This window comes from Zootoca vivipara, chromosome Z2 (genome assembly GCF_965207765.1).
Source record: "Zootoca vivipara chromosome Z2, rZooViv2.hap1.1, whole genome shotgun sequence".
Classification (NCBI taxonomy): Eukaryota; Metazoa; Chordata; class Lepidosauria; order Squamata; family Lacertidae; genus Zootoca; species Zootoca vivipara.
The window spans coordinates 2,917,158-2,936,506 of record NC_142585.1 but is presented as its reverse complement, the minus strand read 5'-3'; the positions used below and the strand labels follow the sequence as shown (position 1 = coordinate 2,936,506).

Sequence of the window (19,349 nt, the reverse complement as noted above, 5' to 3'; positions counted from 1 at the left end):
TGACTGTCCAAGCTTGTGTGTATGTTTCTTTCTGGCCGGTGACCTTGCAGGTGACCTTGGAAGTGTGCTCTCCCTGAGCACATGGTCTGAGGGGGCGGGCTTCTGTGGAGTCAGGTGAGTCAGGTGACTAGCTGTGGGTGGAGCTAGTCAGTGCCTGGAGTTCAGTGACTGAGGAGGGAGCACAAGGTGAGCTGAGCTTGGGGGACACTGTAGGTTTTGCGGATTTGGGTGTGTGTGTGATAAAGTTTCTGTGCTTATTTGTTTCCTTATTTGTTTGTGTGCTTTTAACTGAGTTAAGATTTAAAAGGGATATGTACAAAAAATGGAAAAAGGGGGAAATCACCAGAGAGGAATTCAAACAAATAGCCAGCACATGTAGAGACAAAGTCAGAAAAGCTAAAGCACAAAATGAACTCAGGCTTGCTAGAGAAGTTAAAAACAACAAAAAGGGCTTTTATGGGTATGTCCGTAGCAAAAGGAAGAACAAGGAAACAGTGGGGTCACTTCGAGGAGAAGATGGTGAAATGCGAACAGGGGACAGAGAAAGGGCAGAACTCCTCAATACCTTCTTTGCCTCCGTCTTCTCCAAAAAAGAAAACAATGCCCGACCTGAAGAATATGGAGCAGATTATTCAGCAGGGGAAACACAGCCCAGCACAAGTAAGGAGGTAGTACAAGAATACTTGGCTAGTTTAGATGTATTCAAGTCTCCAGGGCCAGATGAACTACATCCAAGAGTATTAAAAGAACTAGTAGAGGTGATTTCAGAACCACCGGCAGTAATCTTTGAGAATTCCTGGAGAACAGGCGAAGTACCAGCAGACTGGAGGAGGGCAAGTGTTGTCCCTATTTTCAAAAAGGGGAAAAGAGAGGACCCAAACAATTACCGCCCAGTCAGCCTGACCTCAATACCAGGAAAGATTCTAGAGCGGATCATTAAGCAAACGGTCTGTAAGCACCTAGAAAGGAACGCTGTGATCACTAAAAGTCAGCATGGGTTTCTGAAAAATAGGTCATGTCAGACTAATCTGATCTCATTTTTTGACAGAATTACAAGCCTGGTAGATGAAGGGAATGTTGTGGATATTGTTGTGTATTGAGTCAAAGGATTTTATCTCTGTATTATTATTGTCTGTATTTGCATTAGGATAAAGTAACTGCCTTTTGGTTCCAGAGGGTACAGCTACTATTGGTTCATTTAAGCTGCTGTATTTGGATCCTCTGTCTTATTGGTTCCCTCCAAAAGGCAGCACTGTGATTGCCTGATATTGTTCCCTCCAAAATGTATCCCCTTCTAGCTAGTTCCCTGTCCCTATAAATGTAGCCTTCCTGCCCTCACAGTCAGTCTTGTTCACTTTAATAAAGAGCTGTTACTAGAGAACTGTCTCCAGCATGTTTTGTCAAGAGAGCTGAAATCACAAACCCCACGTCACAACAACTGGCGACGAGGATGGGATCCGGAATGCTGAGGAGCGGTTAAACACAACCCTGCCTCAGAGTCCGGATTGCAGCTGAGAACAAGACTCACTGGCCAGCTGAGAAGACGACCCTGCCCGCTAGGACAATGGAGAGTCCAAGGGTATTGGAGCCCTTCCAGCCATCAGAGCCCCACACCTGGGAAGACTACGTCGAACGCTTCGAGTTCTTCGCAGTGGCTCAAGGGATCACCGATGCCAGCAAAAGAAGGGCCACATTCCTGAGCTACTGTGGGCCCGAGACCTTCAAGCTTGTTGTTGTTGTTTAGTCGTTTAGTCGTGTCCGACTCTTCGTGACCCCATGGACCATAGCACGCCAGGCACTCCTGTCTTCCACTGCCTCCCGTAGTTTGGTCAAACTCATGTTCGTAGCTTCGAGAACACTGTCCAACCATCTCGTCCTCTGTCATCCCCTTCTCCTAGTGCCCTCAATCTTTCCCAACATCAGGGTCTTTTCCAAGGAGTCCATGGGACTCTCAAGAGTCTCCTCCAGCACCATAATTCAAAAGCATCAATTCTTCGGCGATCAGCCTTCTTTGTGGTCCAGCTCTCACTTCCATACATCACTACTTGGAAAAGCATAGCTTTAACTATAAGGATCTTTGTTGACAAGGCAATGTCTCTGCTTTTTGAGATGCTGTTTAGGTTTATCATCGCCTTTATCCCAAGAAGCAGGCACCTTTTAATTTTGTGACTGCTTTCACCATTTGCCATGATCATGGAGCCCCAAAAGGCAAAATCTCTCACTGTCTCCATTTCTTCATGCAACCTTCGAAGGCCTCTAAAGGCAGACCTGTATAGGGAAGGTTTTTATTGATTCATATTTTATTATGTTTTAATATCTGTTTGAAGCCCCCCAGAGTGGCTGGGGCAATCCAGTTTGTTATAGGTGGTTGTATTGAGTTCCCTCTGATGGCCAGAAAACTGGTTCTGAAATAGCACAGTTCAGAGAGCTCAATTATCTCCCCCCACCCACCCACCCACTTGAAGAGTCATAGGTTACTCATTAAGTAAGAACTAAAAGCTTTTCATAACAACCTGGAGTTCTGCATTTCTAGGTTTGCCAGTTCTGGTCCCTAGGGAATCACTGTTGCTCAACCATGTGGACTTGCAATGGGGGACCCTTTCACCCAATTGAAAAAGTACCCCACATAAGCTTGTCCTGCCACAAATCTGTCTTTAAAGGTGCCAGGGGGCCCATAGGCAAGCAATAGGCAGAACCTGAGACAAAGTGGGCAGAGCAGTGGATATAAATTTTGCCTTTGTACGGTCGGCTACCTTCTCCACTAGTGGGTCTCAGAGGGCATGGCAGGAGGAGGATACAAGGGCAATTCAAGAAACATGTAAACATTTCAGTGTTCATCAAAATAATAATTTTTTAAATATACAACTAGAAAGAGTGTCCACGCACTCTTCAAGAGCTTTGTTATTCTCCATGAATATTGTGAACGGGGATTTCCAACTCTCACACACACAAAAAAATTATTTTTAATTTATATACTGCTCTATACCCGGAGGTCTCAGGGCAGTTCACAGAACAAAAGCAAAATATAAAACCACAAAATATATAATCAAATCAAAATAAAAACATCAACCCAATAACCCCCCCCCAAACTCCATGTTTTAAAAGGGCATAGGATGTCAATAAAATTAGCAGGGCCGTCTTTAGCATATCCAGCACCATGGTGCAAATATCTCTCTGCGCCCGTTTCCCAGAGTTGTCAACCTTTTTTAAGGGGGGGGGACACTTCGGTCTGGCTTGTTTACATCATGTGGTCCGATGCGCGCTCAGCGCTACACGTAAGAAAGAGGCACCTGGATCGCAGCCCAGGTAGCCTCCCGCGAAGCCTCACTCAAAGTGCTCGGTGCCCTTTACTTGCCCCCGTCCGGGGAAGTCTGCACCACAGGAGGGCCAGCAAGCAGATCAGGTGGCTTGCCGGCTGTGCCATCCTCACTCGGTGCCGGGATCGCACAGGGCCAGAGGTCAGGTGGTACCTGTGTGAAAGCTCTTTTGACACAGGCTAAAAATTTCTTGTGAGGCTCAAGTAAACATCTTGAACTCTTTTGTTTGCTCTCTTTTAGTTCTTGAGCTGGAGGGAGAAGGGAAATCTTTCATCTCTGCTAGGTCAACTTAAAAACCAGATACTGTCAGTGTCAACCTTGGGTATTTTCTTTTTTTAATTTTTTTATTTCAGCATTACAAAACAGCATTACAAATCAAAGCATCAACAATAACATAAACAGGAAAAGGAAAAGACACAAAAGAAAGAAAAAGGAAAAGGGAGAAAAGAAAAAGAAGAAAGAAATTGATAAATCATGTATAAAATTATAATCATATAAGATTCAACATAATCTATACATTATATGTACAAAGAAAATAGAATTGAATAAAATAAACATTAATAAATAACAAAATATCAAACATCAAACAGAAACAAAAACAAGACATAATAGCATTTTTTCCCAAGTTGTACATATTTTCTTGTATTCCTGTTTCCTATATCCTATATCCCTCCACCCTACCCACCACCCGCCGTGCGTGATTTGATACTTCCAGCCATATTTTGTTCTGCGCCTTTCATGTTCTTACGAGCAATTGTATACCTGATTACTTGTTGTAATTCTATTACTGAACCTTTTTGTTTCTGAGCCCTCATATGGCTTCTGCTAGCGAGGGATTTTCCACCATTGTTGTTAGATAGTTTCTGTATTTCCCCCAATCTTTATTTCTAATTTCCTCAGTTATTCCTTTAACTTCAGCATTTTTTGTTGCTGAGTTATAATATGTAAACAATTTATTTTGCCAATCCTCTTTGGTCGGTATCTTATTGCTTTTCCAGTTTGAACCAATTAAAATTCTCACTGCTGTCCCTGCATACATTACTATATTTCTGTCTTTTGGGTGGATTTCATCGTGGAGCATTCCCAGGAGGAAGAGTTCAGGGTTCTTTTTAAAGGAATATCTGAGTATTTTTTTCATTTCCTTATATATCATATCCCAGTATGGTTTGATTTCACTGCACCTCCACCATATATGAATATAACTGCCTATCTCCTTTTGACACCTCCAGCACTTTTCGTCCACTCCTTTGTACATTTTGGGCAATTTTTGTGGGGTTAGATGCCATCTATATTGCATCTTGATTAAATTTTCTTTCAAATCATAGCTTGGTGTATAATTCATATCTCTATTCCATAATTTATCCCAACTCTCAATCATGATTTCCTTTCCCAGATCCTGTCCCCAACGAATCATTGATGTCTTAGTTAATACTTCTTTTGTTTCCCATTCCAATAATAAGGTGTATAAATTTTTTATATATTTGCTCTTGCCGATTGTTAGAATTTTGTCAAATTTAGAGATTTCCTTATTGAATACCTTGGGTATTTTCACACCTGAGATTTTTCTTTTTTAATTGTTTTATAGCCTGCTTTTCAGCTTCAAAACAGGCTCCTCAATGTGAGAAACAAAAAAGTTAAGAACTACTTATACAAAAATAAATTAAAACAAAAATCATGATAGCAGCAAAATATAAAAGACAGAAACAAATTTAGAGAAGCAAATCTATACATGAACTGGTAGTTGTTAAAGACTGTTTAGTGTTTGTTATAAGATGCATGCAGAGCAGTCCTATGCAAGTATATTCAGAAGTAAATACCATCAGATTCAATGGGCCTTATTTCAAAATACACAGGATTACAGCTGTGCAGTCCAATTCTATGTAAAAACAACAAAATATTCTGTTATCACCATAAAAGTTAGTATTTGATTTATTTTTTGACAAATTTCTATACCACACTTTGCCCAAAGGCCACAAGGTTTTTTTCTCTGCATGCAGCATAGCAAACAACATGACATATCATATTTTTCATATGATATAAAGTGGGGGGTGGGGGCAAGATGACTGTGGTCCTGCAGCAGTTAATTTATTTAACCCCTAGATATCCAAGGTGGTAAATAGTTTTTGAAAATCAGTATATTATAACGGGCACGTCTAACTCCCAAGAGACAGTGATCTACTCACAGTATTAAAATACTGACTGTTATCCACCACTTGTCATTGCCAGGCAAAGTTGTTGACCTTTTCTTAGAGGAGACAAAGCATTTGGGGGGGGCAGGGGGGTTCTAGCTGCTTCCCCCAAGGGGGCAGGTATTGGTTCAGGGTGAGCAGCAGGGGTGGGTGCAAGATGGGTGGGCAGGCACTGGCTGCTTCCCCCGAGGGACAGAGATGGGTGCAGGGTGGGCAATGCTTCTCCTCTTTCCCTCCCCCCACAACCAGCATGTGATCTTCCTTCAAACCCGCTGGGCTGGGGATCTCTGGGTGACACTTCTCCCCCCCTCAAAAGCACACAATCTTTAAATCTCTCCCCTCAAACCAGTTGGGCTGGGGATTTCTGGGCAACGCTTCTCCCCCCCCCCCTCAAAAGCACACAATCTTTAAATCTCTCCCCTCAAACCAGTTGGGCTGGGGATTTCTGGGTGCTTCCCCCCCCCCCCAACAGCGCAAGATCTTTCAATCTCTCCCCTCCAGCGGGATTCTCTATTCCTGGCTGCACTGACAGGGCACTTCCCTGTTCTGATGGCAGACTCCAGAGGGAGGTGTGCAGGCAGCGATGCGGCCAGAGAGGGGCGCCCTTAGCCCGCCCCGATTACGCCCATCAGGCACCCAGGCAACCCTGGCAGGGAGGAGACGCAAAGGGGTTTCCCTGAGCCAGCACCCTGACTCTTCTTCCTGGACCCTCAGCCTATGGCACCCTCCAAAATCTGGCGCCCTGGTTCCCCACACCACTAACGCCTATGGGAAAGACGCCCCTGAAAATCAGCCAAAGGCGTGCTTAAAAAGGAAAGTGTTATGTACTAAGCTTGGATCCTAGAACAGTGCTCCCCAACCTTTTTATTGCTGCGGACCAGTCAACGTTTGATAATTTTACCATGGCCCACTGAGGGGGGGGGGGAACGTTGATTGTTTTGATTTAATAATTTTAATTTAATTGTATTTAAACATGCCTTCAAAATAAAATACAGTTGCACCAAAAAATGAATATAAAGTGATTTAACATTTTAACTCAGTAGAACGCTAAATCAATGAGAACCCTGACTGCAATCTCTAGCAGTTGATCTTCTTGCACAGACATGCTAGATTCGCCTGATTTGTTGACAAATTGGTCGCGGATCCATTCCTTACCAGTTCGTGGGTCTTTTGTGGTTGGGAAGTAGCGCTCGAACTCTTTTAAAAGCAAATCGTGCACCAACTGGGAGAATGAATGTTCAGGCTTAGTCTCGCCTAAAATCCCCGCTAATGTCTGAAACATGTCCAAAATGCCTCTGTTCACGCGCCGTCCCCACAACTCCAGTTTGTCTGCCAACTTGAAAATAGTTGTCATTTTCTCCTGAAGGCACAGATTGAGTTCATTGAGCAGGCTGAATATGTCACACGGGTAAGCCAGTTTTGCGACCCATACCTTGTCACTGAAATGTGCTGCCAGCGGTTACTTCTTTTCTGAGAGAAATCTTTGCAATGGCTCTCGTAATTCAAATACTCTGATTAGCAATTTTCCTCTGGATAACCATCTTATTTCTGTGTATAAGAGAAGGCATCTGTACTCTGCATCCATCTCCTCACAAAGCTGCTCAAACAGGCGCGAGTTAAGGGCGTGTGCTTTGATGTGGTGAATAACTTTAACGACATCAATCAATACGCTGTTAAATTCCGGTGACATTTTTTGGCTTGCCAGCATTTCCCTGTAAATGAGACCATGGGCGTACCCAGGATCAAAGCTGGGGGGGGGGGGACACCAGCCACGCCCCCAGCCACACACCCCAGCCACCCAATTGGCTAGCTGGAAATGACATGGAGACCCTGTTCCATCAGGGGCAGTCCCCTGTAAGGTGGAAGAAGTAAGGGTCGGCTGGTGAGGCGCCCCCGGTGCTGGGGGCAATGGGGGTGTCAGGAGTATGGGAAGGAGTCAGGCTCTGGGGCCTGTAGTGCTTTACAGGACTGGGGCATGCCTCAACTTGTGCTGGAGAAGCAAGGCGTGGCCACACAGGTGAAGTCCTCAGCTTGTGCTGGAGAGGCAAGGAGTAGGCACCCAGGTGAGGCCACTTGAGATCTCACTGCACCTGGTGGCAGGTGCTGGGAGGGATAAAAGCCCAGCATTTCCCTTCAGCTCTTTGCCACAGCAACGCTATCCCTGCCTGGTTGCATCTGGCCTCCTGTTCCTTGGACCCTTGCCTTGTTGCTGCCGTGCTTCTTGGACCCCTGCCTCGCCTTCGCCTTGCTCCTGCCCCGTGGACCTTCGCCTTGCTTCTTGTTCCTGGATCCTTTGCCTTGCTCCTTGCTCCTTGGACCTTTGCTTCGCCTTCGCCTTGCTCATGCCCCGTGGACCTTCGCCTTGCTTCTTGTTCCTGGACCCTCGCTTTGCCTTCGCCTTGCTTCGTGCCCCGTGGACCTTCGCCTCTGCCTTCGACCCTGCTTCTTCACCACCATCTTGCCTCTGGTCCTGATGCCCGCCGACCGGACCGTGACAGGGGGTATCACTGGGGGTTGAGCGCAAACGTCTCGGCAGAAGGATGACGAAAAAGACATCGTCCGCTGCGCCCATGAAATGGCGGGGTCATGCCGGATCAACCAGGAGCTCCCCAGGACCACCGGGAAATGAGGCGTCTGGAGCAGGTCAAAGACTAATAGTTCCTGATGTCAGGGCGCCACTAACATGGCCAGCGGGCAGGTCTCATGGGTAACGGGGCCGGAAGCGAGGGGAGTTCCATCCAACCCAACTACTGGAACAGGCGAGGCTGTCGCCACTGACGATACTTGGTATTTTTTGGCGAACTTTATGTCCATGAAAATGTCAGAGGCCCCAGAGTCGATCATTGCCTCCAGGGTCAGCATGCCCCCCTGGGGAAGGAGGAAGCAAACAGGGAGCAGGAAGTGAGGTGCGTGAAGACTGGGTCCCAGCTGAACCCCTCCTAGTTCAGCCGGGGCCTGGCGTTTCGCGATGCGGACCTCTTCACCGGGCATTCTGCTGCAAAATGGCCCCTTTCCCCACAATACAAGCATAGTCCCAGGGTCTGCCTCTGCCTCTTCTCTTGGCTAGAGGGGGAACGGCGGGCTGTGCCTAGTTGCATGGGCTCCTCTTCCATCTCCACCGCAGCGCTAGCCCCCGGAGGGTCCCTTGACCTGCGTTCAGAATCCCTCTCAGACAGGCGGGTGTCAATATTAATACACAACGTGATAAAGTCTGTCAGGGCTGCCGGGGAGGTCACCCGCGCCAGTTCGTCCTTTATGCAGGGATGAAGTCCCTGACAAAAATGGAACCGGTGAGCTGCCTCATTCCACTGAGTGTCCGCAGCCCAGCGCTGGAACTCAGTGGCATATTCAGTAACCGGGCGGGCCCCCTGCCGGAGTTTCTGCAGGGCCATCTCAGCCGTCTGAGCACGATTCGGCTCCCCGAACATGCCTTCCAGGGCGGTAATGAAATTGTCCAAGTGCCCCAGCAGGGGGTCGTCGGCCTCAAGGTATGGTGTAGCCCAAGCAAGGGCCGGGCCCGTGAGCAGACTAACCATAAAGCACACCTGGCTCCGTTGGGTGGGAAAGTCCATGGCAGAGGTGGCAAACAACAACCGGCACTGGCTTACAAAGCCCCGCAGGGCGCCACGCTCTCCCCTGAACCATTCCGGCGATGGGACGGGGGGAGCACGTCGGGCTGGAACCGCAGACCAGGCAGCTCAAAGTGCTCGAACCTTTCCCTGGAGTGTAGCTACCTGTGTGGAGGCTCTGCAGCACAGCGGTGAGGTCCATAGGCCGGGCTCCATCCATCTTGCACCCTGGCCGGGAGAGGTTGGCCACAGCAAACTGTCAAGGTCCGGTCAGCGGGCGGTTGAAGCCCTGACTGAGGACGTCAGGACCAGAGGCAAGATGGTGATGTAGAAGCAGGAACAGGTGCAGGGCTGAGAGTCCAGCAGCAGGCAGTCGCAGGGTCAAGGAGCAAGGCAGAGGCGAATGTCTGGGAGTCAAGGAGCAAGGCGTCGGCAAGGCAAAGGTCCAAGGGTCGAGGATCAAGGCGTCGGCAAGGCAAGGGTCCAAGGAGCAAGGCGTCGGCAAAGGTCCAAGGGTCGAGGATCAAGGCGTTGGCAAGGCAAGGGTCCAAGGAGCAAGAGGCCAGAGGCAACCAGGCAGGGATAGCGTTGCTGTGGCAAAGAGCTGAAGGGAAATGTTGAGCTTTTATCCCTCCCAGCTCCTGCCACCAGGTGCAGTGAGGTATCAAGTGGCCTCACCTGAGTGACCACTCCTTGCCTCTCCAGCACAAGCTGAGGCCTCACCTGAGTGGCCACTCCTTGCTTCTCCAGCACAAGCTGAGGCAGGCCCCAGTCCTGCAAAGCACTACAGGCCCCAGAGCCTGATTCCTGCCCATACTCCTGACACAATTTTTGCTAATTTGTGGGTTAAATTTGAGCAAACAGGAGCGGTGCTAGGGCTTTTTGCACCCTAGACAAAATTTCTGCCGCCCCCCGCGCGCATGCGTCATCACGCACGCCGCTGATGCCCCTGCATCCCCTCCATTGGCAGGAGGAGCGCTGGCCAACGGTGAGCTTGGCGCCCTCCCGCCTGAGGAGGGGATGCTTTGAGTTTTTCAGCGGCGGCGGCAGCTGCGCCCATAACGGAAGGCTTCAGCTGCTGCCGCTGCCGCCGCTTGCTCACTGCCGCCGCTGGGGAACTCACAGCGTCCCCTCTGTGGGCGGGAGGGCGCTGAGCTCTCCTTTTGGCTCGCGCTCCTCCCGCCTGTGGAGGGGACGCTGGCGGCTCCTCGAAGAGCGAGCGAGCGGGCAGGTGGCAGCAGCGCCCATAGCTGAAGGCTTCGGCTGCGGGTGCTTGCCGCCACTACCGCCGCTCCCTCGCGGCGGCCGCCGCTGGGGAGCTCTCGGCGTCCCCTCCATAGGCGGGACGGCGCTGAGCTCTCCTTTTGGCTCACGCTCCTCCCGCCTGTGGAGGGGACGCTGTGAGCTCCTCGGGGAGCGGGCGGGCGGCGTAGGCGTGGGGGTATTGCGGGGCAGGCTCGGCAGCGCCCCCTCCATTTTTGCGCCCTAGGCTATGGCCTAGTCCGCCTAAATGGATGCACTGGGCCTGGGTGCAGGAAACCACCCACTAACAGTACCTCCCTCTTATTCCAGTATGTTTCTGAGCACAATTCAAAGTGTTGGGGCTGACCTTCAAAGCCCTCAACGGCCTCGGCCCAGTATACCTGAAGGTGCGTCTTCACCTCCATCCTGGACACTGAGGTCCATCTCCAAGGGCCTTTTAGTGTTCCTTCCCTGCGATAAGGGAGGCTACAGGGAACCAGACAGAGGGCCTTCTTGGTGGTGGCGCCTTCCCTGTGGAATGCCCTCCCATCAGATGTTGAGGAAATAAACAACTACAGCTATACCTCGGGTTACAGCCGCTTCAGATTGTTCACTTTCGGGTTGCGCACTGCATCGCACCAGGAAGTCCCGGAACGGGTTACTTCTGGGTTTCAGCGCTCACACATGTGCAGAACAGCTAATAGCGCTTTGCGCATGCCCAGAAGCACCGAATCAAGACCCACACGTGTGCAGATGCGGTGCTGCGGGTTGCGAATGTGCTTCCCGCATGGATCACCTTCGCAACCTGAGCGCCCACTGTATCTTACTTTCAAAAGACACCTGAAAGCAGCTCTGTTTGGGCAAGTTTTTAATGTTTGATGTTTTATCATGTTTTTAATATCCTGTTGGGAGCCGCCCAGAGTGGCTGGGAAAACCGAGACAGATGGGTGGGGTATAACAATAATAATATTAAGCTTCAGCCTGTTGGCTCTCATCCAGACACATTGGTCCAGCACTTCCACTGCCTTACCTACAGATGTAAAGGAGAACTAGAGCCGAGTGTCATCAGCATACTGCTGACAACCTACTCCGAACCTCCAGATAACCCTATTTCATGTAGCGGTTTCATGTAGACGTTTGTTAATATGAAAGACCAGAAAAGAGAAAAGCTTTTTTGTGTTGGTGTGTAGATGAGTTTACCTGTCTCAAACTGGACCTGATACATTACTTTTACAATATAGTACATGTTCGAGCAGCGACGTCTTAACGGCGGCATTGAGATTCGAACTCACAGCCCACTGCTCTCCCTCTAAGTCTCCCTTAACGCTTCCCTCCCTTCCCGCGTCGCGCAGGCGCATCGCCGCCATCTTGGTGACGCAGGAGGGCGGCATTTAAGACACGGAGGGGGCGTGACTCCCGATTCCGGACTCGGGAGGACTTTCGAAAAGCTCCTGCAGCCGCCGAGGGGGAAGCAGGCGGGTCAGGTGCAGCGGTTCGGGCCCCGGTCGCTCTCCCCTCCGTCCCCACGCCAAACCGTCGCCCCGCCCCTCCTCGCGACTCCGGGTCCTTTATTGACTTGGCGGCAGCAGGTGGCGGCAGCCGCGGGTGAGGAGACGGCGCGGGGGAGGGCGAGCTCGAGGCCGCTTCTCTGTGAGGCGAAAGCGGAGGGGGAGGGCCGCGACCGTGGCGGCAGCAGTTTTGTGTCCCTCTTCACCATTGGCTGGATTAGGGAGGCAGCGTGGAAGGGACGGCGGCGCTGATTGACTGCGCGCTCTCCGGGGAGAGGGCAGGGAAGGAGGGCGACACGATTGGCTGGGCGGTTGGTCCACCTCCCTCTCTACGTCCGGAGGGGAGGGGCGAAGGGAGGGGGGCTGGCTCCTAACCCATGCATTGGCTCAATGGAGGGGTCCCTTCCCCCCCAAATCCAAGGTGGTGGTGGTGGTGGGGAGCAATACCATACAAGAAGTGCATTTATAAAAATAATATAGCGAGGGGCTGAATCTTAGAATGTTAACTCCATTTGCAAAGGCTGAATGGGGGGGGGAGATTGAGGTTTTTTTTGGGGGGGAGAAATAGCTTGGAATTGGATCTTTCCCCTTTCATCTTCATCAGAGGCGTACCACTGCACTCTTTGCAAGAAACTGTATCTCCAACCCCCAGTCACAAAAAGAAAATGCTACCCAAGTACTTTTAAGTGCTTCCAGAGTGAATTGTAACCCAAAACATCTTGAGGGCAAGTGCTGTTTTAAGGCACGGGGGCAGGACTGCCAGATGCAGAAAACCACTGGAGCTTTGGCACACATCTGTAATTATTTTCAAAGGACATCGGGGTTTTAGGATGGCTGTTTTGTAGGACCCTGGTCGAAATTAGCTTTCAGCAGCCCAGGACTTCCATACACCCTGCTCAGTCTTGTGCTCCACAGAGGAGGCACACTCCATTGTCTCTTGATACAAATGGATGCAAACCACACTTTTGTCCCATTGGACTTAACAGCAGCTTACATCTGAGTATACACGAATAGGATCGTTCTGCTTTCATTTCCCAAACACACCATTGCTCAGGTCTCTCACCCCTTGGCTAAAATACGTATTAAAAATAATAATCGGTATGCAATAATAGAAAACAACAGCAACCACGCTATGCTTTGCCACCCAGAATCTAAACACCTAAGGAATACTGTACTTGCATAGGACAGCTTGAGTTTTTCTGATATCCCATGAAGGCTGCCAGCGGCCAATTAGAGGCTACAGGAAGTTGGGGGATGCAGTGAGGTGGTAATTCATGTTGGTTCTTGTCAACCATTCGCTAGTTATTGAGCTGCTGTGTGTTTGGTCACAAAGAGAGGCACTTGAGTGTAGCGTTTAGAGCAGGCATCCCCAAACTGCGGCCCTCCAGATGTTTTGGCCTACAATTCCCATGATCCCTAGCTAAGAGGATCAGTTCAATAAGTAGATCCCAGTAAGTTCACTGTAACTTACGTCCTTACTACAGCAGAATCCATAGCATGTCTACTGAGACGTAAGTCTCATTAAATTAAATGGGACTTATTCCCAGTTTAGACTGCAGTCCTAACTACACTTACTTGGGAGTAAGTCCCACTGAACTCAGTGAGATTTCATAGCATCATAGAATCATAGAGTTGGAGTAGACCACAAGGGCCATCCAGTCCAACCCCCTGCCAAGCAGGAAACACCATCAAAACATTCCTGACATATGGCTGTCAAGCCTGTGCTTAAAGACCTCCAAAGAAGGAGACTCCACCACACTCCTTGGCAGCAAATTCCACTGTCGAACAGCTCTTACTGTCAGGAATCTTCTTTCTTGTAGAATCTTCTTTCTTGTAGTTTGAATCCATTGCTCCGTGTCCGCTTCTCTGGAGCAGCAGAAAACAACCTTTCTCCCTCCTCTATATGACATCCTTTTATATATTTGAACATGGCTGTCATATCACCCCTTAACCTTCTCTTCTCCAGGCTAAACATACCCAGCTCCCTAAGCCATTCCTCATAAGGCATTGTTTCCAGGCCTTTGACCATTTTGGTTGCCCTCCTCTGGACACGTTCCAGCTTGTCAGTATCCTTCTTGAACTGTGGTGCCCAGAACTGGACACAGTATTCCAGGTGAGGTATGACCAGAGCAGAATACAATGGTACTATTACTTCCCTTGATCTAGATGCTATACTCCTATTGATGCAGCCCAGAATTGCATTGGCTTTTTTAGCTGCTGCATCACACTGTTGACTCATGTCAGGTTTGTGGTCTACCAAGACTCCTAGATCCTTTTCATATGTACTGCTCTCAAGCCAGGTGTCACCCATCCTGTATTTGTGCCTTTCATTTTTTTTGCCCAAGTGTAGTACTTTACATTTCTCCCTGTTAAAATTCATCTTGTTTGCTTTGGCCCAGTTGTCTAATCTGTTAAGGTCATTTTGAACTGTGATACTGTCCTCTGGGGTATTAGCCACCCCTCCCAATTTGGTGTCATCTGCAAACTTGCTCAGGATGCCCTCAAGCCCACCATCCAAGTCATTGATAAAGATGTTGAGTCTGACATGACTTATTTTTCAGAAACCCATGCAGACTTTTAGTGATCACAGCGTTCCTTTCTAGGTGCTCACAGAACGTTTGCTTAATGATCTGCTCTAGAATCTTTCCTGGTATTGAGGTCAGGCTGACTGGGCGGTAATTGTTTGGGTCCTCTCTTTCCCCCTTTTGAAAATAGGGACAACATTTGCCCTCCAGTCTGCTGGGACTTCGCCTGCTCTTCAGGAATTCTCGAAGATTACTGCCGGTGGTTCTGAAATCACCTCTACCAGTTCTTTTAATACTCTTGGATGTAGTTCATCTGGCCCTGGAGACTTGAATACATCTAAACTAGCCACATATTCTTGTACTACCTCCTTACTTGTTCTGGGCCGTGTTTCCCCTGCTGAATCATCTGCTCCATATTCTTCAGGCTGGGCATTGTTTTCTTTTTTGGAGAAGACTGAGGCAAAGAAGGTATTGAGGAGTTCTGCCCTTTCTCTGTCCCCTGTCTGCATTTCACCATCTTCTCCTCGAAGTGACCCCACTGTTTCCTTGTTCTTCTTTTTGCTACGGCCATACCCATAAAAGACCTTTTTGTTGCTTTTAACCTCTCTAGCAAGCCTGAGTTCATTCTGTGCTTTAGCTTTTCTGACTTTGTCTCTACACGTGCTGGCTATTTGTTTGAATTCCTCTCTGGTCGTTTCCCCCCTTTTCCTTTTTTTGTACATATCCCTTTTAAATCTTAACTCAGTTAAAAGTTGTTTAGATAGCCACCCTGGCTTCTTTAGGCACCTTCCATGTTTCCATCTCATTGTATTGCCTGAAGTTGTGCTTTTAACATCTCCCTTTTAACAAACTCCCAACCATCTTGAACTCCATTCCCTTTTAGTATTACTGTCCATGAGATCTTACTCAGCGTTTCCCTAAGTTTTCTGAAGTTGGCTTTCTTAAAATCTAAAATTTGAGTCTTAGTATGCTTGGTTGCTCCTTTCCACTGTATAATAAACTCCAGAAGAGCATGGTCCCTCCCACCTTATGATCCTGCCACTTATGATCCTACCACACTAACCAGATCATCACTATTGGTTAGGATCAGATCTAAAATGGCTGATCCTCTTGTTGCTTCTCCCATTTTCTGGACAATGAAGTTGTCTGCAAGGCCAGTGAGGATTCTCTTGGCTGAGTTTGACATCCAACAAATATCAGGATAGTTGAAATCCCCCATTACTACTATTTCACTTCCTTTTGAATGCTTGGTCATCTGTTCCAGGAAGGCATCATCTGTGTCCTCAGTTTGACTTGGGGATCTATAGTAAACTCCCACAATGAGATCACTGTTATTTTTCTCTCCCTTAATTTTGACCCAGATACTCTCAATTTGGCTTTGAAGTTTTAAATCCTGGATCTCTTCACAGGTATACACATCCCTGACGTATAACGCCACACCTCCTCCTTTCCTGTTTGGTCTGTTTCTCTGAAATAGATTGTATCCCTCTATTTCTACATTCCAATCATGACTCATCCCACCAGGTTTCAGTGATGCCTATTATATCGTATTTAGTTTGCTGTACCAAGAGCTCAAGTTCATCTTGTTTATTTCCCATGCTCTGTGCATTAGTATACATTAGTATTCAGACATTGAAGACCATTGATCATTCTCCCATGTCTCTTATCCTATATAATAATGTCCAAGTTGTCCCTGCGTCCAAGCTGTCCCGTGTGTCCCTGGGTCACTGCGCATGTGCGCTAGGGATACAGGGATTGGACAGCAGAGACTGCACGCGCGCACTCTCCCCCCCCCTGCCTCCTCCAACCGCCGCTCCCGCCGGACACCACCTCACTGCAGGGCACGTCAGGGAAGCGAGGGTGCTGCAGGTTTATAATATCTAAACGTGTTTACCCATTAGTAACCCCCAGTTAGACCTGCTAGTATATACTTTTAGGTTTGCTGATTTAATCTGGTCTAGAATAGTAACAAGGATGTGGGTGGCGCTGTGATCTAAACCACAGAGCCTAGGGCTTGCGTATCAGAAGGTTGGCGGGTCAAATCCCCGCGATGGTGTTCGGTCCCAGCTCCTGCCAACCTAGCAGTTCAAAGCACGTCAAGTGCAAGTAGACAAATAGGTACCACTCTGGTGGAAAGGTAAACAGCATTTCTGTGTGCTGCTCTGGTTCGCTGGCCACATGACCCGGAAGCTGTCAGCGGACAAATGCCGGTTCCCTAGGCCTATAGAGTGAGATGAGCTCGCAACCCCAGAGTCGTCCGCGACGACCTAATGATCAGGGGGACCTTTACCTTTAGAATAGTAACAAACTAAATGGAATCTAAATTATTGTTCAGTATTAAAATGAAAACCAATAATAATTGTGAAGCAGACCCTTCTGAACCAAGACAAGGCACTTAAAAATTACAGTTTGGTTAATTCTTAGAATTTAAGTGTATACTGTTTTCTTTGCAAAGATAGAGGGTAGAGAGAGCATCAGAAAAGGTGAGAGCCATACAACTTTTCTGCCAGTTAATTAGTCTCAACAAGCACAAACTTGATAAATGTCCACTTTATGAAATCATGCTTCTCTTCATAACTTACGAGAATTGACAGGAATTGGATCTGTGGCTTGTTTAGCCTATATCCACCTCACAATCTCTTCTCTTTCTGACTTTTCCTATAGTGCTGCAAACCAAATTGTGGGAAATCCTGAACAAGAGCCATTAACATAGCTGTCAACTCCCCCCCCCTTTTAAAGGGAAATTCCCTTATTCCGGATAGGATTCCTCGTGAGAAAAGGAAAAGGTTGACAGCTATGCATTAAGGTCTACTGCACATAGACATGCAGACAATATGTTGTTGTTGTTTAGTCATTTAGTCATGTCTGACTCTTCCTGACCCCATGGACCAGAGCACGCCAGGCACTCCTGTCTTCCACTGCCTCCCGTAGTTTGGTCAGACTCATGTTTGTGGCTTCGAGAACACTGCCCAACCATCTTGTCCTCTGTTGTCCCCTTGTCCTTGTGCCCTCCATCTTTCCCAACATCAGGGTCTTTTCCAGGGAGTCTTCTCTTCTCATGAGGTGGCCAAAGTATTGGAGCCTCAGCTTCAGGATCTGTCCTTCCAGTGAGCACTCAGGGCTGATTTCCTTCAGAATGGAGAGGTTTGATCTTCTTGCAGCTGGTGGGGGGAGAGGAACGAATGGAGAGAAAGGGCTTCTTCTTCTCCGTTCGTTCCTCTCCCCGCACCACCGACAGAAAGGACAGATCCCGGGATGTGGAGAAGCGCTGCGCAATCGCTTCTCCGAACCCCGGGATCTGTGCACGCTCAGCAGCAGGGGGAGAGGAACGAAGGAGGAAAAAGTTGCCCTTTCTCCTCCTTTGTTCCTGTCCCCCTGCTGCCGCCAGAAAGGACAGATCCTGGGGTTCGGAGAAGTGCTGCGCAAGGATCCTGGGAATTTTCCTTGCTGTCGGCGGTAGGGGGAGAGGAACGAAGGAAGAGAAAGGGCTGCTTTCTCTTCCTTCGTTCCTCTCCCCCCACCACCGACAGCAAGGACAGATCCCGAGATCTGTGCACGCTCAGCAGCAGGGGGAGAGGAACGAAGGAAGAGAAAGTTGCTCTTTCTCTTCCTTCGTTCCTCTCCCCCTGCCACCGACAGCAAGGACAGCTCTGGGGCTGTTGCTGCCTGTCTGCCTGCCTTCCGGCGAGCCAAGCAAGCAAGCGCCGCCACTGCCGCCAGTCCCCCGCAGCCCATAGGAACGCATTAATTAACTTTTAATGTATTCCTATGGGAAACGGTGCCTCGCAAGACGAATTTTTCGTTGGACGAATTAACCGTTGGAACGAATTAAATTCGTCTAGCGGGGTACCACTGTATATCAAAATGCATACAGTACAGATGGCCTTAGATATTCAATTAGAAACTCCCAAATAGATGAACTCCCAGATTCCAATTGGCAGCCTAAATCAAAGTGTGTTGGGTAGCATATTTAAATTTCACATGCTCCTATTTTTACAGACCTTCTGAAGAAGACAGTGATTGGTTATATAGCAGCAGCTCCTGAGAAGTAATAGCTGTAACTTAACATTGATTTATCACCCATAATGTGCCAAGAGCTCTACAGAGAAGAACACCTCTCTCTGTGTTCTGAGGAAATTGTGCTGTTAAGAGGTGCATTTGATTGGTGGCTGCTGTACCATGGAAAACTGGGTGCTTCTTAGTGATGATTGCATGTGAAGCTTCAGTTTGAGAATTATTACTTGTTCCTAGAATTAGCAGTTGGCTCCATGAGTTGCAGATACTTCTTATTTTCTTGCAGAATGTGAAGAGCTTACCTCCAAAGGTGTCTGAGGTTGCAGCATTTCACAGGGTGGCTTCATTTCCACCCAAAATCTGAGCTGCGTTATCAGCTGTGACATGTCTTGTGACAATATGAATGTAGCATGAAGTAGAGCAGGAATGAGGAACCTGAGGCCTTGTTGCTGCAATACAACTCACACAATCTCTGACAATGGGCCAGGTTGGCTGGGACTAATGAAAGGGGGATATCATAGAATCATGGAATTGAAAGGGAGTTGAAAGGGAGGGTCATCTAGTGGGGCTCAAACCCTGAGATTAAGAGTCTCATGCTCTACCAACTGAGCTATCCCAGCAACAACTGAAGGGCCACAGGTTTCCCATCCTTGGAGTTGAGGCTGGAGATGGAGTATTGTGTTGGATGAACAAGAATGAATGCTGAAAGCTGGAGTGGTGGGGAGGAAGAAGTTTGAGAGAAGCCCTGCATCTTTATGTGACATTTTGTCGCCTTGCATGATACATCTGACAAGGCCTGGCATTGTGTTAACTGTTCTGCACAGACGGCCTTTCATAAAGGCTTGACCATTGCAGCATGGTGGAGGGGAGTGCTGACATTTCCTCACACAGACTGGCCACCTGCAGAGTCTGCTTCGAACAGGGTGAAAAGGAGTTCACTGCTTCCTTCTTGTTGCTCCAGGTAGTTTCTTGCCAGAGGGAAGGA

General features: G+C 48.4%; 1 protein-coding gene across 4 annotated transcripts in view; it reads left to right on the top strand.

The window, feature by feature from the left end:
- Positions 1-11,735: 11,735 nt before the first annotated feature.
- KLHL13 (kelch like family member 13) overlaps positions 11,736-19,349 on the top strand; it is a 94,288-nt gene continuing 86,674 nt past the window's right edge. For all 4 annotated transcript variants that reach the window (XM_088664424.1, XM_088664426.1, XM_035102272.3 and 1 more), the window contains exon 1: positions 11,736-11,922. The gene's annotated coding sequence lies outside the window, so the exon portion shown is untranslated. The remainder of the gene's footprint in view (positions 11,923-19,349) is intronic.